Source organism: Leptonotus elevatus, chromosome 1, assembly GCF_054856555.1.
Source record: "Leptonotus elevatus isolate MCC_2025b chromosome 1, RoL_Lele_1.0, whole genome shotgun sequence".
NCBI classification, from domain to species: domain Eukaryota; kingdom Metazoa; phylum Chordata; class Actinopteri; order Syngnathiformes; family Syngnathidae; genus Leptonotus; species Leptonotus elevatus.
In genome coordinates, this window is record NC_141239.1 from 48,640,912 (window position 1) to 48,646,911 (window position 6,000).

General features: G+C 43.0%; 13 non-coding genes across 13 annotated transcripts in view; all 13 read right to left on the reverse strand.

Annotated features, from left to right (window-relative positions):
• Positions 1-1,598: 1,598 nt before the first annotated feature.
• On the reverse strand, positions 1,599-1,717 carry LOC147183307 (5S ribosomal RNA). Its single transcript, XR_015093731.1, has one exon. It is a non-coding gene; the product is annotated as a 5S ribosomal RNA (ribosomal RNA).
• A 197-nt stretch (positions 1,718-1,914) lies between these two features.
• Positions 1,915-2,033, reverse strand: LOC147183308 (5S ribosomal RNA). The gene has a single exon (XR_015093732.1). It is a non-coding gene; the product is annotated as a 5S ribosomal RNA (ribosomal RNA).
• A 207-nt stretch (positions 2,034-2,240) lies between these two features.
• Positions 2,241-2,359, reverse strand: LOC147183309 (5S ribosomal RNA). The gene has a single exon (XR_015093733.1). It is a non-coding gene; the product is annotated as a 5S ribosomal RNA (ribosomal RNA).
• A 196-nt stretch (positions 2,360-2,555) lies between these two features.
• On the reverse strand, positions 2,556-2,674 carry LOC147183310 (5S ribosomal RNA). Its single transcript, XR_015092223.1, has one exon. It is a non-coding gene; the product is annotated as a 5S ribosomal RNA (ribosomal RNA).
• Positions 2,675-3,373: 699 nt separating this feature from the next.
• On the reverse strand, positions 3,374-3,492 carry LOC147183311 (5S ribosomal RNA). The gene has a single exon (XR_015093734.1). It is a non-coding gene; the product is annotated as a 5S ribosomal RNA (ribosomal RNA).
• A 197-nt stretch (positions 3,493-3,689) lies between these two features.
• On the reverse strand, positions 3,690-3,808 carry LOC147183312 (5S ribosomal RNA). The gene has a single exon (XR_015093735.1). It is a non-coding gene; the product is annotated as a 5S ribosomal RNA (ribosomal RNA).
• A 207-nt stretch (positions 3,809-4,015) lies between these two features.
• LOC147183313 (5S ribosomal RNA) lies at positions 4,016-4,134 on the reverse strand. Its single transcript, XR_015093736.1, has one exon. It is a non-coding gene; the product is annotated as a 5S ribosomal RNA (ribosomal RNA).
• A 196-nt stretch (positions 4,135-4,330) lies between these two features.
• Positions 4,331-4,449, reverse strand: LOC147183314 (5S ribosomal RNA). Its single transcript, XR_015092224.1, has one exon. It is a non-coding gene; the product is annotated as a 5S ribosomal RNA (ribosomal RNA).
• Positions 4,450-4,645: 196 nt separating this feature from the next.
• On the reverse strand, positions 4,646-4,764 carry LOC147183315 (5S ribosomal RNA). The gene has a single exon (XR_015092752.1). It is a non-coding gene; the product is annotated as a 5S ribosomal RNA (ribosomal RNA).
• Positions 4,765-4,960: 196 nt separating this feature from the next.
• Positions 4,961-5,079, reverse strand: LOC147183316 (5S ribosomal RNA). Its single transcript, XR_015093737.1, has one exon. It is a non-coding gene; the product is annotated as a 5S ribosomal RNA (ribosomal RNA).
• A 196-nt stretch (positions 5,080-5,275) lies between these two features.
• Positions 5,276-5,394, reverse strand: LOC147183317 (5S ribosomal RNA). Its single transcript, XR_015091750.1, has one exon. It is a non-coding gene; the product is annotated as a 5S ribosomal RNA (ribosomal RNA).
• A 196-nt stretch (positions 5,395-5,590) lies between these two features.
• On the reverse strand, positions 5,591-5,709 carry LOC147183318 (5S ribosomal RNA). The gene has a single exon (XR_015092462.1). It is a non-coding gene; the product is annotated as a 5S ribosomal RNA (ribosomal RNA).
• A 195-nt stretch (positions 5,710-5,904) lies between these two features.
• Positions 5,905-6,000, reverse strand: part of LOC147183319 (5S ribosomal RNA) — a 119-nt gene continuing 23 nt past the window's right edge. Inside the window, exon 1 of the ribosomal RNA XR_015093241.1 lies at positions 5,905-6,000. This exon is cut by the window's right edge and continues 23 nt beyond it. This is a non-coding gene — a ribosomal RNA (5S ribosomal RNA).

Here is a 6,000-nt window from a genome sequence, read left to right on the forward strand (position 1 = left end):
AGGATTCGGCCGGTCATGGGATTCTGGGAAGAGAATAAGATATGAAAGGCACAGTTATGAAAATTTAGAACAAATTTAGTCATGGTAAAAAATTACCTATTATTGAACAAAACCTATTTGAAAAATAAATATTTATAAGCTCTGTCTTATATTAATGAATGAGCGAATGTCATTCAACTCAATCAAGGGCTGGGCTCTATTTTAATGTCACAAAAATAGATCTTTTCCTGTTCCAACAGCACAGGACCTACGGATCTTAATCAAATAACATTTACTAATCCCAACTAACAAAAACTATCAGGGTTTTTTCCTCCAAATAAAATTTATGTGAGTTTATGAAAAACTAAAAATGAAAAGTTTCTGCACTCAGGAGAACGGCCCCAGGGGGTTGATGAGGAGAAATTCCACAACTGGAAAGGAGACGTGCCAGGCTCGGCCATCTCATCAACAGATGCTCTCAGGTTGAAAGGAGAGACGAAATTCCACAACTGGAGCATCAATCTTATCACCTCCGACCTGGAGCCACGTCAGCTGAATCCGTGCCCGGTTCCGGAGCTGCCGTTTGAGGACATCAGTCAACGGATCAAGAGCAAGTGCCTTTTCTTGGGCAATCATTCCTTTGATCAGTCACATTTTGGGCAGAATAATCCCAGGTGACAAATCGAAGAATTTGGGTAGTCTACCCCAAATTCTTAAAGAAGAGACGAACTATTGCGACACTCTTTTCATTAAAAAAAAAAAAAAAGACCTTCAAAGAACTTCATCACAAGATGGCTTCAAAGAACACATATTCGTCTGCCGATACATTGCGACACTTTTCAATGAACAACATTTTATGTTAAGCCTCACATATGCTATGCTTATTTCACTAAAAATCTTTTAAATGTATCAAATTGTTTTTTAATGTCATATGATTGCTAAACTATCTCCTCTTTTGCTAAAGGGATGTTTTAAGGATAATTATTTTTATCACACAACCATTGAAATTTTTTTTTTTAATGTGTTAAGCTCTCAAGAGCTCAAATGAGGGAATGATGAATTATTAACATTGTTTTTTAGTTTTAAATTATATTTTAGCCGTTTATAATTATGTTAATTTAGTATGGCTGTATGAATAGACCTATATTCTTATCTGTGTTACTTTCATGAGAAAGAGCAACGGGTCTGTCTATTCATTCGTAATCTAAAGGGAGGTTCCGGGGATTTTGCTGTGTCGGAAGGGAGTCAGGCTTATTATTATTGTATTTTTTCTAATCTGATTTATACCCATGGGAACGGATTCTCTTGTATTCAGTTGTAACCAGGTGTGTTGTGGGCTGACCTTTTTCTGAACCCTTTTTGTGAATAAATAACGATGTGAGCTGGAGAGAGGCGATCACATTTGAACAGAGACATCGCTTGGATGGTTTGTCTATGTGGACCAGAAGCTTCTGGTAATTAAAACCTTTGCAAAGGAACTTCTTCAACAGAATCTCACCATTCAGTTAATTGAACACGCAAAGAGTACAATACTTAATATTGTCGACTCTAACACTAGCAAACTGGAATTATTTTGTGAAAGTTTAGTTTTGCGACGGAGGTGAAAAAAAAAAAAAAAAAGCTTACAGCACCTGGTATTCCCAGGCGGTCTCCCATCCAAGTACTAACCAGGCCCGACCCTGCTTAGCTTCCGAGATCGGACGAGATCGGGCGTTCTCAGGGTAGTATGGCCGTAAGCCGAGAAAAAGCCCACAGTTGACTCTTTTAAAGATTACACTCGTCCCAGATTGGGGTGGAAAAAGCATTTTGACAGCATTTTCAGCTCTCATCCTGTCAGTTTAGCGTGTGGCTGTCTGCTAGCAAGTAGCTAGCAAACTGGAATTCTTTTGTGAAAGTTTACTTTTGCGACGGAGGTGCAAAAAAAAAAAAAAAAAAAGCTTACAGCACCTGGTATTCCCAGGCGGTCTCCCATCCAAGTACTAACCAGGCCCGACCCTGCTTAGCTTCCGAGATCGGACGAGATCGGGCGTTCTCAGGGTAGTATGGCCGTAAGCCGAGAAAAAGCCCACAGTTGACTCTTTTAAAGATTACACTCGTCCCAGATTGGGGTGGAAAAAGCATTTTGACAGCATTTTGACAGCATTTTCAGCTCTCATCCTGTCAGTTTAGCGTGTGGCTGTCTGCTAGCAAGTAGCTAGCAAACTGGAATTATTTTGTGAAAGTTTACTTTTGCGACGGAGGTGCAAAAAAAAAAAAAAAAAAGCTTACAGCACCTGGTATTCCCAGGCGGTCTCCCATCCAAGTACTAACCAGGCCCGACCCTGCTTAGCTTCCGAGATCGGACGAGATCGGGCGTTCTCAGGGTAGTATGGCCGTAAGCCGAGAAAAAGCCCACAGTTGACTCTTTTAAAGATTACACTCGTCCCAGATTGGGGTGGAAAAAGCATTTTGACAGCATTTTCAGATCTCATCCTGTCAGTTTAGCGTGTTGCTGTCTGCTAGCAAGTAGCTAGCAAACTGGAATTATTTTGTGAAAGTTTACTTTTGCGACGGAGGTGCAAAAAAAAAAAAAAAAAAGCTTACAGCACCTGGTATTCCCAGGCGGTCTCCCATCCAAGTACTAACCAGGCCCGACCCTGCTTAGCTTCCGAGATCGGACGAGATAGGGCGTTCTCAGGGTAGTATGGCCGTAAGCCGAGAAAAAGCCCACAGTTGACTCTTTTAAAGATTACACTCGTCCCAGATTGGGGTGGAAAAAGCATTTTGACAGCATTTTCAGCTCTCATCCTGTCAGTTTAGCGTGTGGCTGTCTGCTAGCAAGTAGCTAGTGATGAGTTATTAACATTGTTTTTTAGTTTTAAATTATATTTTAGCCGTTTATAATTATGTTAATTTAGTATGGCTGTATGAATAGACCTATATTCTTATCTGTGTTACTTTCATGAGAAAGAGCAACGGGTCTGTCTATTCATTCGTAATCTAAAGGGAGGTTCCGGGGATTTTGCTGTGTCGGAAGGGAGTCAGGCTTATTATTATTGTATTTTTTCTAATCTGATTTATACCCATGGGAACGGATTCTCTTGTATTCAGTTGTAACCAGGTGTGTTGTGGGCTGACCTTTTTCTGAACCCTTTTTGTGAATAAATAACGATGTGAGCTGGAGAGAGGCGATCACATTTGAACAGAGACATCGCTTGGATGGTTTGTCTATGTGGACCAGAAGCTTCTGGTAATTAAAACCTTTGCAAAGGAACTTCTTCAACAGAATCTCACCATTCAGTTAATTGAACACGCAAAGAGTACAATACTTAATATTGTCGACTCTAACACTAGCAAACTGGAATTATTTTGTGAAAGTTTAGTTTTGCGACGGAGGTGAAAAAAAAAAAAAAAAAGCTTACAGCACCTGGTATTCCCAGGCGGTCTCCCATCCAAGTACTAACCAGGCCCGACCCTGCTTAGCTTCCGAGATCGGACGAGATCGGGCGTTCTCAGGGTAGTATGGCCGTAAGCCGAGAAAAAGCCCACAGTTGACTCTTTTAAAGATTACACTCGTCCCAGATTGGGGTGGAAAAAGCATTTTGACAGCATTTTCAGCTCTCATCCTGTCAGTTTAGCGTGTGGCTGTCTGCTAGCAAGTAGCTAGCAAACTGGAATTCTTTTGTGAAAGTTTACTTTTGCGACGGAGGTGCAAAAAAAAAAAAAAAAAAAGCTTACAGCACCTGGTATTCCCAGGCGGTCTCCCATCCAAGTACTAACCAGGCCCGACCCTGCTTAGCTTCCGAGATCGGACGAGATCGGGCGTTCTCAGGGTAGTATGGCCGTAAGCCGAGAAAAAGCCCACAGTTGACTCTTTTAAAGATTACACTCGTCCCAGATTGGGGTGGAAAAAGCATTTTGACAGCATTTTGACAGCATTTTCAGCTCTCATCCTGTCAGTTTAGCGTGTGGCTGTCTGCTAGCAAGTAGCTAGCAAACTGGAATTATTTTGTGAAAGTTTACTTTTGCGACGGAGGTGCAAAAAAAAAAAAAAAAAAGCTTACAGCACCTGGTATTCCCAGGCGGTCTCCCATCCAAGTACTAACCAGGCCCGACCCTGCTTAGCTTCCGAGATCGGACGAGATCGGGCGTTCTCAGGGTAGTATGGCCGTAAGCCGAGAAAAAGCCCACAGTTGACTCTTTTAAAGATTACACTCGTCCCAGATTGGGGTGGAAAAAGCATTTTGACAGCATTTTCAGATCTCATCCTGTCAGTTTAGCGTGTTGCTGTCTGCTAGCAAGTAGCTAGCAAACTGGAATTATTTTGTGAAAGTTTACTTTTGCGACGGAGGTGCAAAAAAAAAAAAAAAAAAGCTTACAGCACCTGGTATTCCCAGGCGGTCTCCCATCCAAGTACTAACCAGGCCCGACCCTGCTTAGCTTCCGAGATCGGACGAGATAGGGCGTTCTCAGGGTAGTATGGCCGTAAGCCGAGAAAAAGCCCACAGTTGACTCTTTTAAAGATTACACTCGTCCCAGATTGGGGTGGAAAAAGCATTTTGACAGCATTTTCAGCTCTCATCCTGTCAGTTTAGCGTGTGGCTGTCTGCTAGCAAGTAGCTAGCAAACTGGAATTATTTTGTGAAAGTTTACTTTTGCGACGGAGGTGCAAAAAAAAAAAAAAAAAAGCTTACAGCACCTGGTATTCCCAGGCGGTCTCCCATCCAAGTACTAAACAGGCCCGACCCTGCTTAGCTTCCTAGATCGGACGAGATCGGGCGTGCTCAGGGTAGTATGGCCGTAAGCCGAGAAAAAGCCCACAGTTGACTCTTTTAAAGATTACACTCGTCCCAACTTGGGGTGGAAAAAGCATTTTGACAGCATTTTCAGCTCTCATCCTGTCAGTTTAGCGTGTGGCTGTCTGCTAGCAAGTAGCTAGCAAACTGGAATTATTTTGTGAAAGTTTACTTTTGCGACGGAGGTGCAAAAAAAAAAAAAAAAAAGCTTACAGCACCTGGTATTCCCAGGCGGTCTCCCATCCAAGTACTAACCAGGCCCGACCCTGCTTAGCTTCCGAGATCGGACGAGATCGGGCGTTCTCAGGGTAGTATGGCCGTAAGCCGAGAAAAAGCCCACAGTTGACTCTTTTAAAGATTACACTCGTCCCAGATTGGGGTGGAAAAAGCATTTTGACAGCATTTTCAGCTCTCATCCTGTCAGTTTAGCGTGTGGCTGTCTGCTAGCAAGTAGCTAGCAAACTGGAATTATTTTGTGAAAGTTTACTTTTGCGACGGAGGTGCAAAAAAAAAAAAAAAAAAGCTTACAGCACCTGGTATTCCCAGGCGGTCTCCCATCCAAGTACTAACCAGGCCCTACCCTGCTTAGCTTCCGAGATCGGGTGAGATCGGGCGTTCTCAGGGTAGTATGGCCATAAGCCGAGAAAAAGCCCACAGTTGACTCTTTTAAAGATTACACTCGTCCCAGATTGGGGTGGAAAAAGCATTTTGACAGCATTTTCAGCTCTCATCCTGTCAGTTTAGCGTGTGGCTGTCTGCTAGCAAGTAGCTAGCAAACTGGAATTATTTTGTGAAAGTTTACTTTTGCGACGGAGGTGCAAAAAAAAAAAAAAAAAAGCTTACAGCACCTGGTATTCCCAGGCGGTCTCCCATCCAAGTACTAACCAGATCCGACCCTGCTTAGCTTCCGAGAACGGACGAGATCGGGCGTTCTCAGGGTAGTATGGCCGTAAGCCGAGAAAAAGCCCACAGTTGACTCTTTTAAAGATTACACTCGTCCCAGATTTGGGTGGAAAAAGCATTTTGACAGCATTTTCAGCTCTCATCCTGTCAGTTTAGCGTGTGGCTGTCTGCTAGCAAGTAGCTAGCAAACTGGAATTATTTTGTGAAAGTTTACTTTTGCGACGGAGGTGCAAAAAAAAAGAAAAAAAGCTTACAGCACCCTGTATTCCCAGGCGGTCTCCCATCCAAGTACTAACCAGGACCGACCCTGCTTAGCTTCCGAGATCGGACGAGATCGGGCGTT